Source organism: Toxorhynchites rutilus, chromosome 2 (assembly GCF_029784135.1).
Source record: "Toxorhynchites rutilus septentrionalis strain SRP chromosome 2, ASM2978413v1, whole genome shotgun sequence".
Classification (NCBI taxonomy): domain Eukaryota; kingdom Metazoa; phylum Arthropoda; class Insecta; order Diptera; family Culicidae; genus Toxorhynchites; species Toxorhynchites rutilus.
The window spans coordinates 201,437,954-201,460,821 of NC_073745.1; the positions used below are offsets into that span (position 1 = coordinate 201,437,954).

General features: G+C 36.2%; 2 protein-coding genes across 3 annotated transcripts in view; one reads left to right on the forward strand and one right to left on the reverse strand.

Annotated features, from left to right (window-relative positions):
• LOC129764163 (SH3 domain-containing protein Dlish) overlaps positions 1-22,868 on the reverse strand; it is an 89,488-nt gene that overhangs the window by 9,758 nt on the left and 56,862 nt on the right. The gene's annotated exons all lie outside the window — the stretch shown is intronic.
• LOC129764161 (protein FAM13A) overlaps positions 2,090-22,868 on the forward strand; it is a 114,578-nt gene continuing 93,799 nt past the window's right edge. For both annotated transcript variants that reach the window (XM_055762989.1, XM_055762988.1), the window contains exon 1: positions 2,090-2,344. The gene's annotated coding sequence lies outside the window, so the exon portion shown is untranslated. The remainder of the gene's footprint in view (positions 2,345-22,868) is intronic.

The window sequence follows — 22,868 nt, forward strand, 5'->3', positions numbered from 1 at the left end:
GTCGGGCACACGTATAGAGCATCGAAGACTGCAACATACCAATTATGAGAACACTTGTAATACTAACCTCGAGCCAACCGCGAGTAATCGGTTACATATTACTAACATAGTTGTAAGACAAAAATTGTCAAAATATTGGACTCCCGGCCCCGTCAGGCTAACGCCACATGTGCCTTAATAAAAAATATATTTTGGGAAAAAAAAAATTATCTTATATTACATTGGTGAGTTTTTTTCCTAACTTCATCCATACATAACACAGGAGCCATCCGTCCAGGGCCACATAGTTTTTATCATATCTCATTCTATTTCGGCATCTTCTATCGTGATAAGCACCATCCAAAGACTAATCACCATCCTTCTGTCATCATCACTCGATTGTAATGCGGAAATGCGTACGTATGCGTGTGAGTATCATCACTCCTTGCAATTCTCGTACCTACAAACGCATGAAAACGAAAGTTACCAATAGTTCGTTCTGAAGGTCGCGTGGGATTTTGTACTTCTGGTCGATCTGCGATGAAGAGCTCCTCTAATTTACTCCAAACTTTGAAAATTGGCTAGAAAAAAACGGGTAAACGTATCAATATGAAACGTTCACAGATGTTTAGAGAATATACTAGGATAAAAATTTGCATGCAAACATTAGAACTTACTGCAATTTTTGCAGAATTACAGTGAATTCTGTAAATCACTATAAAAATCCTGTTTTTGGCACTTTTTAGAAATCGGTGCAAAAAAATTATTTTTTTTTTCGTCAAAGTAACAAATCATCCTTGTGCATAAATCAATGTAGTTTTCAAAATTGCATTGCCTTTCGATTTGTAGTGCGATGGTTGTTATTGAATAATTCATCATCAAAGACGAAGGGGTGATTTTTCATTCATACTGAAATATCTTTGTATGGGAAGGTCCTACAAGAACATTCTAAGAACCAAATGAAAGATGGTTGGTTAATTGTATTTGCTGTTGAGTTGGTAAGCAAAAAATTGTGTTAGTCCAAAAAATCTTTGAATAAACAGAGAAAAATAGATTTTTCATTTCTTCCCGATATTGTTGCCCATTACACCTACACACACCAAGATAAAAATATATACGTCAAATATTCTAATATTTGAGAGTTGTAGCTTCAAAATAATTTACATCCCATCGATATGCGTTGCTTTTTCACGAAGTTAAGGCATGTCAAAAATCACTTAAAATTTCCGACTTCGCATTCTGTTCCTTTAATTTTTTGTCTAGTGTAATAAAATGTTGTTTTCAAAAACAATTTTCGTATGAGATTTTTTCACCCCCTGCGAAAAAAAAAGTGTTTTTCATTTTAATAGAATACTAATTTGATACGGAAAAGTTCATTTTCATTCATTATTAATTTTGAAAACGTGTCCATTCCACCTGAAAATCAGTTATTCTCTGGCGCTCCCCTAAACTAGTAAACGAAGCTCAATGCCATCAACACGGATTGTTGAAAAAATCCTAAACGAAAATTGTGTCTGATGACGATTTTATATTACAATAACACACTTTAGTTTAGTTTAGTTTAGAAATATCAGGATATTTATATTAAAATGGATAGGTAAGGCTGAGTACTACAAGTTTCAAGTAATCAAATAACATGGAGTGAAAATTTTCATTCAAATTTCAACAATTTCAAACAATCTTTGGGCCTACAAATCTGAAAGGAATTCATTTGCATTCCTAAATGGATATATTGTCAAACTGTCGAGGTCGAAATCATAACCTGAAAATGAAAATGAATGATTCTGCAGCGGTGATTTTAATCGCAAATCGCCAAGAAAGATTCCAGAAGGAAACTATCCAACGTAATCAAATATGAACATGTATGACTCCAAACAGTAAACAATACGTGAGCCCCCAGAGCGCGAGCCCTGTTTTATGCTGCCTACGCTCAATTTGTATTGGTTGGGATAGGGCTGCCAGAGCCACGATCATACGTCTTCAATATAAGCAATGTTCAGTAGCGGGTGTTTTTTTATTCATTCTCTCTCGCATTGATATCGAATGGAAAAGCATAGAAATGCGTGCTCTCTGGCATGCACGCTGAATGTAAATACGGGACCGCAACTCTTTCCCACACGCGCACATGAGCCGTCGATAAAACGACGTGGTAGTTGTGACAGAAGAAATCTCACGGGTCAGCAGGAAGAACAAGCAGACGAAGACATTTTTCGCGATAATAAAAGTGGATCTACTGTGTGTTGTTTTGATTGATGATATGATTGCCGGAAGCTGTGCAATTTAATGCTTATCTAACGTGTCTAGTGGGTGTGTTAGGAATATCTTTGAAGCGTAACCGAAGGTGACGATATAAAACAATGACGAGGTAAGTGTATCTAGCGCTAGAACTTGTTAGTGGAAAAACACTCGGCTCGTACAAGTGTATGTCTGCTTTGGCTTGAAGGCCTTTCCATTCATATCGGAAGATGGATTTCAATCAGCAAACATGGCAAAATTATATTCATTACATTCCGCAACATTATAAAATATCTTTTTATGATGTCAACTACTATAGTGAGTGCAACGTTTTGTTTGTCACTTAGGGTTATTTTTTTTCCATTTCGTTGTGTAATAGGCTCTGTTTGCGAAATTGCAAATTTGCAATGAGAAATTTGCGGTCTCGCCGAAATGCCTGGCTATTTTTAGCAACGTGAAATATCGTACATGCTACATTGTGCAAATTGATGCCAGCTTTCCTTTTTGATGTGCAATGCAATGGAAATCAGTAATTTGAATTAACAAAATTTAGTCAAAACTATGCAATTTACGGAGAATGGGCGTTGTTCCTGAGTTGCGTGCACTATATGTGTGTGTTTACACATCGATGGATATTTTTGCGAACATGGAGATTTCGCTTCTCAAGGTCGTTGTGAAGCTAGCAAGTTTTAAGTGTCTTCGCGATGTCGGCGCACAAGCCGCGGTGCGTACGTGAGGCATGCATCCAACTGTATTGGATTCTAGAAAGTTCCTTTTTTCAACTCGATTGACTATATAGCCTGTAACATATCATTGATCTCCAAAGAAGACGTTGCGGGTTTCAGAAGGGGACTGCAAACAAAGTGTGGCGACTGTTCTCGAATGTTCTGCTACTTCTTGGTTAATACAAAATTGTTCATGTTATGTTTGGACAGAGTGTTCGTTTCGACTACGTTTATCTTAAAGCCTCCTTTACCCGCGAATAAGGTCTCACAGGCTTAAAAATCGATTATGTTTTGAGGAGGCTGAATTAAATTACAATTACAGGTAAACTTCGATATAACGTACATTTCACTTTAAAAATTGTACGTTGTATCGAATTGTACGTTATATCGAAGCATAATAAAGTACTCACAAACGTAGTCTATAATACATTATTAAGTTGCTGTTTTAGTAAAGTTAATGAATAACTTCAATCACAAGACGAAACCAGCCTTTCTCATGATGTTTCCCTTCGTAATGTTGATTAAAGCTTGATTCGTTTAAAATCCGGAATTACAAAACCAGCTGTATTTCGGGATTGATTGAAGGTACAAAACTAGTTTTAGCATCACAATACAGATAATTCATTGTTCTATCAGAAAAAAAATATTGAAAATTTTCTTCCTTTACACTTTGGAAATGTGTACGTTATATCGAGGTAAAATGTACGTTATAACGAGGGTACGTTATATCGAAGTTTCCCTGTAATACTGAATGAAGTCGAAGAAAAATTTTTTTTTGGGTTTTTTCATTCAATTATATCCATTTCTTTAAAACAAAACAATAACGTGCGTGCGCGAGTACAGGTGGGTTTAAAATGCCAAATGAGAAACATATCACATTTTTAAGAAATAGTTTTAACATTGATACCTATAAAATAATTTCTTAACCTATGGCAGTAATACGATCATGTGGCCTTTGAATTTATTTTTCTCTTCACCGGCTCCAAAACTTAAACTTAGTGAAACGTTCAAGTTCTCTTGTTTGTTGTATCGAAATTTATCGTGTTTTGGGTAATATTTTTTAGGCTCTGTCAACTAGAAGTAGGTACGCTAATTTTTCATGCTTTCATGCTACTGTTTTTGAAAGCATTTATTTATTTATTAATATTATATTTCATCCGAAGTATGTCTTAATGAACAAATGTGTAGTGAAACTAGCTGAACACGAAACGCTTAATTCTACTCTTAAATTCGTTAATCGTGATATTAAAATCAAACAAATGGGCAACATCGTTGAAGCATTCCATCATTGAACATATTGGTTCGTGGAGGGAGTAGTCTCGACGTCTGAACGGCAGGCGAAGGAAGTCAGAGCGACGGAGAGTATAACCAGGAACATTGATGGCGATTTGCGCAAGTACGTTTGGAGCATCAATTTCGGCGACAAGAAGTCGAGCGATGAATATTGCCTTAGCCCGTTTCCGCCTTTGCTCCAGCGTTTCCAACCCTATCAACTGACATCGATGTTCGTACGGTGGCAAATTCAGCGGATCATTCCATGGCAGGAGACGTAGAGCGAATCTGACGAACCTTCCCTGAATTGATTCGATGCGAGCAGCCATAGTGCTACGATAAGGGTCCCATATTAATGAAGCGGTTTCTAGAAACGGCCGAACCAAGCACGAATACAAGGATCTCAGCGTGTAAGGATCTCGGAATTCTCTGCTCAATTTGCTCACAAATCCCAATTGACGACGAGCCTTGTCTATGATGTTTTCGTAGTGGTTCCGAAATGACAGAGCTGGATCAAGGAAGACACCGAGATCTCGAATCGTTTGAACTCGACTTAACACTTCGTCCCCGACAGTGTATTTGAACGACAAGAGGTTCATCTTGCGATGGAAGCTTATGACAGAGCATTTTGGTATGCTTAGTTGCATCCTGTTTACGCGACACCATGCAGCGAATTTATCAAGAAGTTTTTGGAGTTTACGACAATCTTCAATGCTGTTGACGTCAATGTACAGCTTTAGATCATCAGCATATACCAGGCAACAGTCGGCTCCAAGATACACGATGGCATCGTTGATGAACAGTGAGAATAGCAGCGGTCCCAAATTGCTACCTTGAGGAACTCCGGAGCTGCTTTCAAACCAGGTTGAGGTGCAAGAGCCAATTTTGACTGCTAGTTTTCTAGCGAGGAAATATGAGCGAAGCCATTTAACGAGCCTTACAGAGAAACCAAGTTTTGCTAATTTGGCCAGAATTTGGACTATGGTCAACCTTGTCGAATGCTGCTTTGAGGTCGGTGTAAATGGCGTCAATCTGTCGGCGCTCTTCAATTTTGCTAAGACAGAAGGATGTGAATTCACACAAATTTGTAGTGACACTTCTGCCAGGAAAAAATCCATGTTGGTTCGGGGAAATGTAGTGTCTCACCTGACGAAACATGTGTTCCGACATAATTATTTCAAATAGCTTTGAGCAAGCACTCAGCGATGTGATGCCCCGATAACACCGGACATCGTTTTTGCTTCCTTATTTATGCACCGGAAACATGAACGATGATTTCCATCGAGTCGGGAAGGTTGCAGTTCTCAGAGGCAAGTTGTACAAATGTGTGAGTGGCTGCTCCAGATGTTCGAAGCATTTTTTCAGAACACACGCTGCAATTCCATCAGGTCCAGGCTGATAGGAAATTTTTAATTTCTCGACCGCTTTTCGTATCCCTTCTGATGATACTTCAGGTGTATCAGCGTCAGCGCTCCCAGCAGGAGTTAGTTCCAGAGCAGCTTCAACACTGTCAGAGGTGGGGTTGAACATCGAACTGAAGTAGGAAGCAAAAAGCTCACATTTATCCGAAGAGCTGCAAGCCAGTCGTTCATCCAAATACATTGCCGAAGGTAGTGTAGACTCTTTGCGCTTAGATTTCACAAAATTCCAGAAGCTTTTTGGACTGCGTTTCAAATTTCGTTCCATAAAGACCACATGTTTACGATAGAGTTGACGGTTCAGGCTTCTATATTGACGGCTGGCGAATTGGAACGACGCTTTGTTCGTTGATGTACGATTTCTTCGGTAAATCTTATGCGCAGCGTTGCAGCGTTTATTCCTACGTCGTATATTGGATACATGAAATGAATTATGAAAGCTAAATAAAATCTGTTCTTTTCTTGTGAATTTTAAAAATCCATTTATTAAACAATGTGCTTTTTATATAACAACTAGCTGACCCGGCAAACTTCGTCCCGCTCAAATTTTATTTTTCGTTATCACATTCACGTTTTTTTTACTAAGCGCACGTTCATAGGTCCAATCGCAGAACTGTCCATTGATTGATTTTCTAATCTACCCTTTAAAATTACCTTTTACTATAAAATTCCTAGCACTTCTACCAAAACTCGCCATTATAATTCAGATTATTTTCAGACACTATCCTCGTTCAAGATTTTTCAGCCACTTGCAAATAACATGTTTCTCCGTTACATGGAATAAATGTTTGATACAGAAAATATGACAGAATAAAGATAGTTCTAAATTGGACAATTCCTTTCTCGAGTTTTGCTCTAATCAACACATTCGGTGGTCCATTTTTATTGATATAGATAGAAGTAGACATAGAAGTGCGTTTTATCACATTAAAACAAATTTTTCAATTGTCATGTTTGGTTGGGATATATTTGGTAGAAATATGTGTATTATTTTTAAGGGACCCCCTCTCCATTTCAGAGGGAGGAAGGGTGTCATACCATCATAGAAACATTTCTCATACCCAAGAACCATCACATTCCAAATTGTGCTTGATTAGTTTTCGAGTTATGCAGAAATTTATGTTTCATTTCTATAGCTATTTCTATAGTTTCATTTCTCACAGCAAAAATAGTTATTAACACTCCTATACTCGCGCATTGGTCTGTCAGACCGAGAATTCAATAATTCGTTCATTTCTCAGAAAATATCAACACTACGACTTTGTGATTCTCTCTAGCTTCGTTATTCGTCGTTCGTTATCGTTTAGCGTATCGCATATGCTGGTACAAAGGGGACGTGTGCCACGCGAGTATAGGAGTAACTTTTTTGGACAAGTGCCTTTTTCCATATTCTAGAATATTGTTGAATGAAATGTATAAATTAATGTTAGTGGCGTGGAATATTTATTGAATATAATGCATAAGATCATTACCGGACTATTTTTATTTGATTTCAGTCCCTTTTGTAACCGGATTGAATGGATCCATATATTAACTATTCGTTAATATCGTTAGATTCATAAGTTCAATAGCAAAATATAAATGTTTGACTTTCGTATAGTTATTCGCTAAATATAAAGGTCATACATATACACACTTGTGAAAGAATTTCGCTTGTGGAAGAATTATAAACAGTAAACTATAAACTAATCGGTAGCTTATGGTAATTTTTAACAGTTACAGTTTCGGGGAAATTTTTTGACGTAGAACTACGTTATCATTAAGGGTGTCAAATCAGAAAACAGGTCACGTTTTTATGAAATAAAGTTAACGTTAATAACTAATTTTGCCGCGAACGGATTTTGGCGATTTACATACTAATCGAATCGGAAATTCCGTAAGATTTGTTTAATATGCTATACATTAGAATCCCCTGGTTTTTAAATAGTTAAAATTCATGAAAACTTTAAGCGTTTCCATTTTTCCATACATTTGTTCTGTCCATTTGTGTGCTTTCCCGGACGGAGCTGTCAATAACGAGCAACTTATCGCCGACCAACGGAGGGGAAATCGTAGGACTTAAAGTGTCCGTGAACAAAGGAAAAGTAGAAGAATGAAGGGGAATACTTGCCTACAGTATAAACAGTGGATCTCGCTGAGGAAAACTTTCATTCGGCATCGTACTGTTGAGCAATCCAGTTCACTTTGCTTTCGCTGCGCTTCGATCTAAAATTGGACCCCACCAGTGGTAATCCAACTCGGATATCGTCGTTTGGTTTTTCTGTTCGTTTTTCGCGTTATTCGTATCGTGTGTTTTTCTTTCCGCGTCATAAATTGGACGCTTCACGTAGTGTGTGATGAGCAAGAAGAAGAGGAAGGCAGGCTGGAGCCCTGCAAAAAACGAACGCATTGTCAGGGGCAATAAAATTTCGAAACAAGCGTCATCTAATGATGCACGCGATGTTGGTGCAAAGAAAAGCGCTCGCACTGAACCGAGCCTTCGCGAGTGTGACACCGCATCCAACAACAGCGAAGTAGGCGATTTCGACGCGTCGGTCGAAAATGTAAACGCCGTTACCCAGGCAGCAACCAAAATCAAGCTCCCCCCGCTGGTGGTGAAGGCGGTCGCTCTTGACAAACTCATCAGCGAATTCCACTGATGGAATACTAAATAACATGTAGCATGATATTTGATACTTGCATCTGTTGTCATTGTTGTTGTTTCCTCGCGGTGCCAAAAGTATATTGATGTAGTTATGAGATGTGGAATAGTGGTGATGGTGCAACATGTACATAATCGACTGTAGCCCAGTCTATGTCAATTGCGAAAAAGGCCACCGGAATAGCGTCCGAGGTAAATTTTCAATGCATTCACATGAAATAAAATGCGACATACGATCAGCTAGTGTATTGTTTTGCGAGAGCAAGAATGAATCATCAATCAATTATCGTCAACTAATTCTACAATGGAAAACCATTTCAGAGATTATTCTACTAAGCAGTTGTTTCTAAAATTTTACAGCATTAATAATATCCGAAGGTAAAAATAAGCGACTTATATAAAATAACAGCGTAGTTCTACGTCAACAATGCGGTCGTATCTTATCGACAAGAAAACAAGAAAAAGAAAAGGAAGATCCTAGAAATCCTTTTATATCATCTTTTTATGCCCCATCTAAAAAAGGCATTAATTCTTAGTTTACTAAGAAAACAGAGACAAGTAATTAGAAATATGCAAACTTTATATTCCAGAACCTTTTTTTTCCAATTCATTTATTTGTAAGGCTCAATCGCATGAGCTTTGCGGAGCCACTAATTCATGATTTGTTTATACAGAATTTCAACTTAAATCTATGTTTAGTAGGTTTCGACACATTACTCGCGGTATACTCGAGGTTAGAGGGACAACAATTCCAGAACCTTTATCATCTGGTAATTATCTAGAAGGTCGTTATACATTCTTCTCTTCGATAAAAGACCAGAAAAACACGCAACAACTGCATGAAATGTAAAAAAATATGTTTGTTTCCAGCATGCAGTTATGCTATGTTCTGATTCTTACTCCAATGAAACCACAATCTATTAATTCGTTTTTATGTTATTTTATAGCTCTTTATACTTCAATGAATTATATTCAGTTGCTTACTTTTAATTAATAACAGTGAAAAATTCGAATTTCGTTATTTGTGTTGGAGTATCAAAAAATACTCTATTTTGAGGAGGCTGAATTAGATGACTATTAAAACATATTGAAGACGAAGAAAACATATTTTTTTGAGTTTTTTTCATTCAATCATACCCTCTTCTTCAAATAAATACCAATAAAGTCTGAAAAATACACAATGGCAACATTACAGAGAAGTTCAATTTTCGGTCTGTGACACCGTGCGCGAGTATACGTGTTATGTGTTTGCACGCGAGTACAGGAGGGTTAACATTAACTTTGTTTCATAAAAACGTGACGTGTCTCTGATTTGGCACCTTTCGTGTGAGACGCAGAACTCTATGTTAAAAAAAACATTAATTTGCAATATCTAAAATACATATTCTTTATTTTTTCTAAAATTTGTTCATATAAAATAGATGTTATGTAGAAAATTTAAGGAATGAGTCCAAGATGGTAAAACTATTTTGGACTAAATGCAAACGCTTCGAAGGGCCACGCATCGAGTAACTTCACTACTCTGCTGAGCGTCTTAGTGCCTTGTGATATGCAAGCGCGCCACGAGAGAGACTCGATATTGTACGTCGTGGCACAATCGTTCCATATCGAGTGAGACTCGATGTTGTACGTGAAAGGGTTAAAAACCATTATGCATTATGCTTCGTCCCTCCCAAATTTTATTTTTCGTTATCACATTCACGTTTTTCTTACTAAGCGCACGTTCATAGGTCCAATCGCAGAACTGTTCATTGATTGATTTTCTAATCTACCCTTTAAAATTACCTTTTACTATAAAATTCCTAGCACTTCTACCAATCTCATATTTCTATCAGATTACTCATATTTCCTCTAACCCAAACGGAATACAAACTTTGATTCGAATCAAAAATACTCATGTTTTGTCATTTGTCGATTTGATTTGGAATTGCTTTCATCCATTATTCATAGAAGCACCATATTAACTCGTGAACAGGTTCACCATACATTAAAAGTCGTTAAAAAAAGTCTAAATTGATACATGGCTGTATAAGATTAGTATGAATGCTTGCTGTGGTGGCTGAGAGCAGACAAACTACTGGTACGGTAAAAAAGGTATGGTAGCTGAGAGCAGACAAGTGGCCGCAAAGAGTTAAAAAACTAAAGGTGGGTTATATTTGTGATATAACCTCAAGGTAGACGTAGGATTATCGCCGGCTTAGTAAACAGTTTTTGAAGTATTTGAAGTTGCATCTGAATCAATTCTCAATGAATGAATGAATGGATATTTTGGAAGCTGCTGAACGTTCTGCTTGTAAATGTGTGAGTGCATGAGTGTAAAAACGAGGGATAGGGACCGCACAAAAAAAAATCGCACTGAGCTTCACCAGTAGACGGATTTCGCGCCAACTCGGCCAGATGTTGGCATGACCCTCTCAAGATTGAAACTTTCTGGGCATGAAGACCTTACCTAATTAAGCAACTTGTCAGGGGCCTTTCGGATGCACATCTTCACTCTTTGGTTTATCGTTACCAACTAACTCATGATATTTATTTTGCTTCCTCATTTGCTCATACATTCTTAACATTTACTTATTATTATTCACCTCTCATGAGGCTAAATCCTAGATAAACAATGTCGAGACGATAATGATCGCTCGTACCACAACATCACTATCCCCTACGGAAAAGAGAGTGTGTGCAAGAATAAAACTAGAATATGCGGTGATTGTAACATGATTCCATTTTCAATTAATTTTTTTATCAACTAAACAAATTATATTTCACTAATCAATTTTCTCTTCTTCTCTGTGTTGTCATTATCATGATTCATTTTTTATACCTGTATGTTTTTATCGTAATGTCACGATCATCTAACGTTATATGTTGCCGTTTTTTATTTAAGTGATACTACTGCTTCATTTTTCTCTCTAGAATCATCTATTAATTCAACAAACTCCTTCATAGCGAGCTTGAATGATCAAATTCTAATATTCGACAAATAAAATCTTGCATGTTATTCGAATTCCAAATAAATTTCAATATGTTATATTTTCCTTGCTCATTCCAATTTACGTCTTCCCCTGCAGGAATGAAGAATTGGTTGTTTCAAGTATTTTTTTTGTTTTCATTGGCTCCAAGACAATAGAAGTTCTCCGGATGAGTTTCTATTGGATGGACCGTTTTGAATGTAATTTGCAAGATAAAACATTTTCACATTTGAATTTTCTGATACGCATTCATCTAATGTATCACTTCTTACTTGTTTACCGATTTCATATACAGGTAAACTTCGATATAACGTACATTTCACTTTCAAAATTGTACGTTATATCGAAGCATAATAAAGTACTCACAAACGTAGTCTATAATACATTATTGTGTTTTGGTAAAGTTAATGAATAACTTCAACCAGAAGATGAAGCCAGTCTTTCTCATGATGCTTCTTTTCGTACTGTTGATTAAAGCTTGATTCATTTAGAATCCGGAATCACAAAACCAGCTGTATTTCGGGATTGATTGAAGGTACAAAACTTGTACAATACAGATAATTCATTGTTCTATCAGGGAAAAAATATTGATTTTTTTTCCTTTACACTTTACACTATATCGAGGGTACGTTATATCGAAGTTTCCCTGTATCACTTTTATCATCATTTTTTATCATATTACTCATTCAACATTTTATATTTTCTTCCTTAAAATTATTATTACATAAGTTGTGAATGCGTCTCGAAAAACCCACCAATCAAAACAAACATTTCATCGAACCATAATCAATTCAAATATAAAATAGTCATATTCCAATGTCTCCTAAGCAAGCACCACTTGTTCAATTAGTATCAACTATGCCTATTGTTAACAATTTATAATCTGTTTGTATAAATTGTACTTATGTTGAAATATTTAATTCGAAACATTTTGCATTCAACATGTCAATATTGTTTTTTTCTACTTATTTCATTTTTGCCAATCAGTAACACTAGTCAAATTAAAATTTATTTAGAACTGCATTACATCAACTTTCTGCTAAAACTCACCATCTCCAACGGAATGGATAACCTTCAGATTGTTCCGAGCCTTAATGAAATCCTATCCTCTCTTCACATTGGATCATTTGACTACATCAGTAACTTTGGTGGCTATAACTTCTTCCTGTTGCTGTTGGACTATAGAATTGTTGCTATCTGGAATTCGCTGTTCTGGTTGCTGCTGCTTCTGTTGCTGGTTTTCTTGAAGCATCTGTTGTGGCGCACTTACTGCCTGTTGGTTAGCCATATCTGTATAACTCTTCCTGTCGGATTGACTGCAGACGGCTCGACTTTTTATTTTGCAAAAATACAAATGTTGTTGGTGCAGGGATCGTATTTTTTGTGGAGTAACGGATTTTATGTTCTTATTAATAAGCATAGTCACATTTTTACTTTTTCACCAAGGCAACTGCTTTTTTATCTCTATTATGCTTTTCGCTGTCATCTCAACAGCACTTTCCACAACCCCACTTCTGATAAACTTGAACTGCTTAGTACAAGTTTATCAGAACATATGGAATCAGACATATGGAAAGGGTTAAATATTTTTGACCATTTTTTATAACATTTTTTTACTCAAAAATGGCAAGTCCTACAAAAATGTGATGTGTCTGGTCATCTCAGATTTTGATGAAATGGTAGATAAATTGTAGATAAATATGTGCCATACAACTCTTCCATACATCGCAACTTGTGCATATTTAAGGCAAAACAGTTTTTCTAACAAAAACTTTTTCAATATTTTATTGAAATTAAGTTCATTCCTTTTTTAAGTACAAGAAAACCAACCCAAAACAAAAAAATAAATAATAATAATCATCTACTGAATTTGAAAACCTCTTTTAGCTGTGATTTTATTCTCATCTACAGGAATAAAGCAATGACATTTTTGTGTTCCCGAATTGATTTCGCGTGATTGAATAGTTTCTCAAGCTCACTCGCCTTCCTTAGATAAGTAACAGAAATTCAATTTCGTGATTAATTTGCCATGCTTTTCTGCAGACCGGATTGAGTTTCCCCAACACAGACTTCTAAACCAAGAAGTCTGGGGAAATCGGCATTGTACATATTTGCAAGGTGCGGGTACTTTTATACCAGCATGCATTTTTGCACTCCGAAATGTGTGCGGATTTCGAAAGCGGTATGATCACAGCGTTTTAGCTAGGTTATATAAGAATGCATTGAAAGGTATCCCTTTATGTTTTCAGTTCACTGAACTTCTACATATACCGTTTGGCAAAATGTTGATAACAATCTCGCGAAACTACATGTTAAAATCAAACTTAGTACCTGAAGTTCATCAAATCAAGCAAATTTGCGTTTCGAGAAGTACGTACACTTGGGAGATGCAATAACTTCGAAGGGAAATGTAAAATACATTGATCGTTGAGATCGTTAATCGTAGATGTCCACGATGAATGAAAGAAATGAACAAAACATCATGCCATACGTCAGACTTGCAACGAAGAACGTAATACGTCACAATGCATGAATTGACCTAAATTGAGATTTGTTCGCAATTGAATTCGGAAATTGTTACATTCGATCACTGGTTTAACTCTCCTATACTCGCGCAAAATCGTAACTCGTATACTCACAGACTGTGTGTGTTTTGTTTGTGTCTCTGTGATATTGCTATTGTGTATTTTTAGGCGTTATTGGTATTTATTTGAAGAAAAAGATATAATTGAATGAAAAAACTTCAGAAAATATTTTTTCTTTAACTTCATTCAGCATTCACATTTTCAGTCACCTCATTTACTCTGTCAGACCTATGTGCGAGTATAGGAAGGTTAATAATTTAATCAATACACTCAAATGATGTCTAAGCCAACGGTAGTCATACGTCAACTATGCGGTTATATCTTAGGTATAACACACCCATAGTTTTCTCTCCCCTATGTCGATCTATGGGCAGAGACGTATACAACAAAATAAGGACGACTCAAATCGGGCCACTTCTTCTTCGGGTATGGGAGGAGTACGACATTTTGTATGAAAATTTGTGGAACGACTTGTAGGTGATTCCCGTGTATATCGAAGAAGAATTATGAAATATTATTTTCACATAAAAATGCATTAAAACATATTTTATTTTATTTATATCTGAAGTTCACAAGTAATAAACAAATCTTATTAAGCTTTCATAATCATACATGACACATTCAATGATACATGCTCTTTCAAGGGAAATTAATTCCGACGACTCCCATATAAAAATTTAATACGACCGCAAAGGGATAATGTTGACAACATAATTCTCTGTCGTCACATACTACATTTTTAATGAAAACAATCGTGTTTTGGGCAAAGCTGTATTTATTCCTCAACATAGTTTCCTGCGAGAGGCTTCCATTTTCTATACGAATGCTTAGGTAGTGGCATGTAAACAATTGTAGATCGTGAACAAATAAACGAAATGTTATGAAAATTCACACATAAACTAGTGACAGATGAACCTCTCGAAATGAATCGAAATGAAAGTGGCGCCATCTGCCCATGTAGTATGAAACATAAAGGCAGTTTGGGAATTTGGATGTGCAAAAGAATTTTGCATTGTATAGACGACATGAAGTGGCTGCAGATTGCAATGACAAGAATAGTTGACGTTAAAATTATCTATCAAATAGAAATATTGTAAGCTCTTAAGTCCATAGTAGTGTAATAAATAAGTTTTTTTATTATGTCTCACGGAACGATTACGAATAATGAGTAGTAATACTACTTTGAACCTGTAAACTTACATACAAGTGCAACTATATCGATTCACACTCTTAAAATTGCAAATGAATGAAATCAATATTTGAACTTATTTCTGTTCTGGGTAGTTTATTCTAGATTCTTATTTCGTCTGGCGATATCTACCAACAACAAACTTTGACGCGGAAGTCGGTAAACTATTTTTTGGCACGAACACGTGTTCCACTGGTATCATCAGTCACAAACGTTAAACTTTGCCTGGGTGAATAATTGCCAGAATCCGTGTAAAATGCAGAATCGTTGCCAATCGTTGCTCTCTCGGGGCGATATGGTTAAATATTTTATGTCTGAGTAATCCATAGGTTATGAGGAAGTTATTCTTCCAAATCTGTCGGTACATTAATGTGCAAGTTTGTCAAACAGCTGTGTAAGACCTCATTACATCCGTGTATCCAAACGATAACTGTCAAATCAAGCCATCCATCATGTGTTCACGATGCCCAGGGTGTTTGTTTCTAGCCAAGTTAGCGGAGCGACTGTATTAACGTATGATAAAACACATTACCGCGGACGTGACACGGTTCCGCTGATTTGTTTTTGTCATCAACGTTAATTAGCGCTCAGCCTGTCAGGTTCGCTAGACATTTACAAGATGCCGAGGGCACCCGAACTTGTTTTCAGTCCGTACTGTGCTGTAGTCATATTTTTTCAAAATATAATGTCGATGTCATGGATTATTGATACTCGTCTTGCCATGCGAGTTGGAATCAATAACTATCCCCATCATCCTATTAATTATTAGCGTAGTTTGATGTTTTGTCCCAGTATAAATTGGTTGGTACTATGCGGAACGATGACATAAAGGCATTCGTTATCTAATCACACTCCACAACGGCGTATGCATCAGAGTCCCCCAGCGGACACCGGCCGGTTGTCATATAACAGGGATTTAATTTTGTCACCCTCAAGGCGACACAAGGTTTGATAGACTGTTTATTGTGCACTATATGCTTTTCTCGCGCAATGTAATTATTTGCGGTAATAGTTATTGCCAAGTAGAATATCGAAACGGATTGTTCATTCCGATGGAATATACAGCGATTTTCGATACCTGTTTTGTCACGATTTAGGCTTCTTAGTAGAAAGCACTTTTCGAAATGAATGTTTTTCTTACATCGCACACGAAACGTCACGAAAAATGTCCAATTTTAGGCGCTTTCTGCTTAGTCATTTTGCGAAGGATTTACGAGATTTATGCACCAATCGATTGAGACACGCTGTGATCACGAATGTTCTCGGAGATGGTCAACACGAGGAGCCCATTAGACATTTGCGAAGCAATCCGTTCAGTTTGATTGCCGACGAATCGACGGATTTGTCGTAAAAATAGTCACTAGCCTTAAGGTAACCATACACTGTTTGTCCGGAGGTCAAATATATATCGAAACTTTTTGTCAGATAAAGATTGGTTTGAAATTTGTACAAACACTATTTTGTTTGCCACTCTTCAATTATCAATAGTGGCGAACAATGTCAAACATCGAACATGGAAAAAATTCGACTGAAATATTGGAGGTAACCTGACTATGTACCGACAGGTTCGAAGAACAGACCAAAAAAGTATTTTAGGCACCCAATAAGTATATTTGCTTGTCTTGTTTTGTTTCAAATATATTTCGTCAGTACACGTTGATCAAATTTTATCTGTCAAAAAGAGTCGAATATTTGGCTTCGGTCAAACAGTGTATGATAACCCTTAGTAGCCAGAACTAGCTATTGGAAGGATGGTATGGTGTAAAAATGTACACGATAAATTCGGCTCTGTTACAGCTTAATTACTAAATGAGTCTAATCATCAAACAATTATCGTCAAATGATTCTACAGGTCGACCAAACTGGTACAATGGTTATTTCAAAAATTTCGTAGCATTAGAAAATAATATCCGCAGTTATAAACAAGCGACTTGAATTAAACTACAGCGTATTTCTACGTCAACAATGCGGTAGTGTCTTGGACACATCCTCCTATAATTTTTTTTTAAAACTTAGAGCACACACAACACTACACAAGAATGATTTGATTTTGAATTTGAGAAGTGGATAATTTAGACGCAAATATGCTTTTTTCGCACTGAAATGCTAATTGGATGATAACTTTGTCAAACATGCTTCTTTTCATACACCGCACAAAAAAAATCACGCAAGAAAAAACCGTACAAAAAAAAAAACGCACAAAAACCGCACACAAAAAAAATCGCGTTTCTCGTTTTATGTAATTATTTGCGATAACAATTATTGTGATTTTATTGCCTCTAAAACCTTGAATATAGTACAGAGCAATGTAAGGCCGCGGTGGCACTACTTGCAGCTTCTTACGAAAATGTGGCTGCACGAAACGCATGCAATCGTGAGAAGTTAACAATTACATAGAATTGTATTGGTTTGGTTATATTGCTTCCCTCTTGCTTCGTTCGAATTCGCCAGCTTCTAGTGAACAGAATTGTTTGTTTCTCTTCGTAAGTTATCGTACAATCAAATTTTCGTGCGTACTCCGATCCAATGTCACCTCGGCCTAAGAGGGATTAATGTTTTTGGAAAATTTGATGAAATTGGTTATTTTGTGGACGAATGCAGAATTGTTATCGACGTCCAGCAAGCAATACTATTCTAGATCATTTCATCTGTCCGATTAACTTTGCCGCGAATCTACAGAATCACTTCATTTTCAGTGAAATCAGGGATCATCTCCCTATTATCTCATCTCTCGTTTTGAACAATGGAAGGAGTAAACAAGAATTGAAAACAACCATTGTACATCGTATAAGGCTCTAAAATCTGTTTTCAATATTTCTGCATGATTTTGAAGTCACTGACGATGTAGATGGAACACTGAATATTCTTATCACAACCTATAATAATTATGTTATCTTAGTGTACCAAAACGTTTACTAAAATCGTCTGAATTAAAGGTAGTATTGTCCATGGATGACTTATAGTCTTTGGAAGCTGATACAGCTAAAGAAACAATTGTGTTAAAAAAGTGAAAAGCTGTCCCAACGATATACACGTTAGAGAAATGCTAATTCATATATCTAAAAATATCCAAATTATAAAGAAGCGGTTCAAAAAAGAATATTATGAACATATCCTTAAGAGTTCGAATCATTTCAGTGTGTGGAAAAAAATTGATGAAATTTTTGCTAGATCTGAACCAGATGTAAGAATTAAATTGAAAATTGATGGCAAAATCTTAGATTCAGATCTTGCCGAAGTTTTCAATCACTATTTCTCCAGTATTGGTAATAATTTGGCCAGCCAATTACCTGTCAATAATTTGGATGATTTAAAACCTGTGAAGAATGTTGGTAACTTTATTTTTCTGAGACCTACTACTGTGAACGAAGTCAGCATCTTGATAAGCCAACTTCACGTTAAGAAAAGCAAGAGTTATGACAACTTCCTAGCAGGCCTGATAAAAACAAACATGGTCCGGTTCTAAGAGACTATTTCTAAAATTTTCAATAGATTTATCACAACTGGTGTTTATCCTAATGCTATGAAGTTTTGCCAGTGTTTAAATTTAGAGACCCGAGTTATCCTTCGAACTATCGACCAATTTTTACCGTTGTCTGTCATTAATGAAATTTTGGAAAAACTTCTAACCAATTCTCCTATTCTTGTTAACTTTGTAAGTGCGAACAATGCTATGTACAAGTATCAGTACGGTTTATTTTACCCTCGTTTCAATATTCAATCAGTTCTAGCAGAGATAGAATCGGATTTGATGACTCTCTTGGAATACATCAGCGGCAATCATCTTACCCTAAATCTAACTAAAACGAAATACATGATTTTTCAATCGTCACGCAAAAGAATATTTAAACACCCCAATCCGCGTGTCAGGAATCTGTCTATTGAGAAAGTTACAACTTTCGAATACTTAGGGCTACATTTAGATTTCTGTTTTTCATGGGATTCTCATATGGAGCATGTGTCGAAAAAAGTTTCGACTCTATGTGGGTTAATGAAAAAAGTGCGTTGTTCCGTACCAAAAGAAGCATTGTTGCAATTTTATTATGCTGCAAAACAAAAACTTAAAAAAGTTCAAACGCTGCAGAATAGGTGTGTAAAAGTTATCTTCAACCATCCTGTATTATATCTGACAATTGCACTCTATACATGTTTACATCACCAAAATATACCAGTTATAGGTTTGTGTAACACTCAAGCAATTGTTTTTGTTCGTAACAGTTTACACAATCCTAAATTCCCTCACAACATTAGTTTTTCGACCCGGGTTAACATTGCAAACACTAGAAATGGCAATGATTTACTGAGAAGCAGAGCATACACAAACATGGGTTTTACACTTATCATGAGTATTGGCCATTAATGTACAACGTACTTCCTAATGACTTAAAAGCCCTCACAAATATAAGAGTTTTCGAATGTAAGCTGGAACACTACATGATCAGGAATGTGAATGAATATACTCTTTAACGTTGTCAACCACATAACAATTTATACAATTTTTCTTGTTTTTATAATTATTTCCTATCTTCCTTTATTGTAGTTTAGTTCAATGTAGTCGATAGAGGCATAAATGCTTTTACTATAAAGTCGTTTAGTCTTTCCTTTCTTATATTTTGTATAGTGAATCCCTTCAAAGAAAATAACTTCCGCTGGGATTTCACTTTTGCTTGCAATTAGATTTTCCACGCCTTTTTTTCCTGTTAGTAAGGGTCCACTACCAGTGGGCTCTTTGTCTGAGCCTTCTGGTGTGGGGGTCAGTGAAGGGTATAAAAAAAGAAAAAAAAATATTGTCAATTGAAACGATTTGGTCATTCCTATAGAAAATACAGCGATTTTCGTTACCTGTTTTGTCACGATTAAGGCTTCTTAGTAGAAAGCACTTTTCGGGATGAATGTTTTTCTTACATTGCACACAAAAAGTCACGAACAATGTCTAATTTTAGGCGCTTAGTCATTTTGCGAAGGATTTACGAGATTTATGCACCAATCGATTGAGACAATCCCTAACACCTTTTGAAATATAGAAAATTATAAATTTCTCAATAGTTAATTTGTTAAGCTAACGTTGAAATGAGAGGTTTTTTTTCAAGAAGTCATCCTAATTTGGTGTTACCTTATAGGTGGTTAGTATTTTTTATCGTTTCAAATAACAAATAATATATCATGCAATAGGTATCTTTCCAGAATAAATATCTCAGATGCATATGGGATATAGACATATCAGTTTAGTTGAAGTTTTTGCTTCTACTTCAACCTCCAATAGTGCAACCGATGCAAAACTCGGTGATAAAAGCTCTTTTTGCATTCCTCGTATTGCTGCAGACGTGCTTAAGTTTAATTTTTCCAGAAGTCTACTCTCAAACGAACGCTGCGACAATATCAACAAAAGTACGATGTAAAAGGTAAACAACACGGAGCTATCGGAAGAGAAGCAGAAAAAAAATCTTATACGTGCGCATGTCTCGGTTTATCGATTATACAGTTTCGGAGAGAGGCCGATATTCCGATAATGAGCATCAAAACATCCGTGTGCCTTCAGGATTGAAGGTATATGGATATGCCGGAGCTTTATCAAGTTCTTTTGGGAATACCAATTTTCCTACTACTTTGTTCGTGCACTGGGATACAGAAGAGAACGAATGATATAGCGGCTGCGACCATGAGTACATTCTCAGATTCCTTTTTTTTTATAAATAACACACAACCTAAACGATCATTATCGCCAGCTTCTAAAAGTTGGCTCAGACAACATCAACACGAATGTTGCCAGTTTTGTTTCGGAATAATATCATTGAACTGAAACACAGAGTGTTTTAATCAAGTTCTGGGACTCAAACCACATTTTAGCAACCAGGGTTATATGCTAGAACAAGATTGTTCCAACTAGAAACTCGAAACATTTTATGGTCGGTTTCACCGCATTTGAACCCAAATATCCCAACCCAGAATATTAACACAACATTGAACAATATTTCTCAAAAAGAGCTAGAAGTATGAATTCGATTGAATCCAGGAGAAACAACTTCGATTAACAAATTCGATAAATATTAATATAACTAGCCTTAAAATTCATTTTCACTATTTCACCCGGAATTTACAATTTTTTACTTGAAATTGTGTTTGTGTAGTTGACAAAAATCTCGGTGGAAAGAGGAGACCTCTTGTGACAACGAAAAATTGATAACGAAAAATAATAAAAAATTTACAGGAATTTTGTGTACCTTCATTAAACAGTTTAAATATACCTACGATTCTATGTGCATGCTCGGATTCTTCGACCTGAGTTGAGGGGCTCAAAATGAACGGGGGTGTAGCTGTATTTGACAATGTGGAAGATAGGTTAGAAATTCATCTATCGGATTCTATAGCAAACTCAAATTGGAACGTTTTTGCAGTTGAGTTATTAACTAAAGAAAATGTTGACGAAGAGAAATCGATCAAATCACTTACACCCATTTCATTCCAAGCCCCTCAATTATAACTACAATTATCCCGAGCATGTGGTGCACGTGATCAGCCCTGGAATTGCTAGTTAATCGACCGAGGCGATCGTTAGTCATTAGTCATCGTGAATATAAATGTGCGATGTGTAACAAACTGACTCATATCAATTGTATGCATTCTAACGTGATCCTTCATTGAGTTCATCGATCACATTTCACTATCAAGCGCATTGTCTTGTTTCGTGGAGTTTGAATTCTTTGCCACTGCCTTCAGCGAGAAACATGTACACTATTTAAGACAACTTCATTCGTAACTTCGAAATTTTCCGTGTGGAGTGTGGATTTTGATGTTTGAACGATATAAATCGCAATTCGGGCGCACAGATTGCACAGAGGTTGGTTCGGCTTTCAGTTGTATCGGTACCGTTTAGTCTCAAATTCCGAACACTCAATTTTTGAATGTAAATTTACTAAACTTTAATGTTATAATTAACTGAATAATAAAAACAAAGACATTCTCTGTGGTTTAGGCTTCATTTTAACATCATTCACAGGTATCGATACAGCCTAGAATGTATAATACAGGTCGGACTCGATTATCCGGAAAGTTGATTTTCTTTTCACTCCGGATAATCGAATCATAAAAAAATTAAAACAAAATCTCTCGATAAACGTAAAATAACTATGATTTGCACGGATTTATTTGTATTTTGCAGTATCGTAGCCAGAAATTGACTAACTCCCCCTGGGGGAAGGGGTTAATGTTTTGAAAATCAAAAAAAAAATCATCCCCTTGTTACAGTTCATGGACCAAAATATTATTCAAATGGTCAAGTCCAACTACAAGCAAAAGCTTGACATCCAAGAGCCAAGGAGAGTTCGATGACATTGTTAAGCGAGATGCTATGTTTTGGGTAACCGAGGCTTGGGACGAGGTACCGGCTGATTCCATTGTCAATTCATGAAAACATGCTGATATCCCGTAGTCGGTTGTAAAAAAACGCATACCTTCGATTCCCCAGAAATTAATTGACCAGAATACCGTGCACGCGACTAAGTCTACATTGTTTTGCATCCAAACACAGATTTCAACGATGATGGAAATTCGTTTTCGACAGCTGAGGGTGTGAATGCTTCATCAGTTTTGGAACTACATCAGGTTGATGAAGATGGAGAGTTCGAAAATTGGGTTTAAAATGAAACACCCTTATGTCGAATTGAAACAGTAGATCTCGACGTTTCATGAAAGTTAAAGACATTCGGCATCATCCTTTTTTTCAAAACTCCGATTTCATGCATTCCCTTAGGTGATTTCACGGTTTTCGGAAGACTCAAACTTTGGAATTTTTTAAACACAATTCTCGTTCAAGATTTTTCAATCACTTGCAAATAACATGTTTCTTTCTTACATG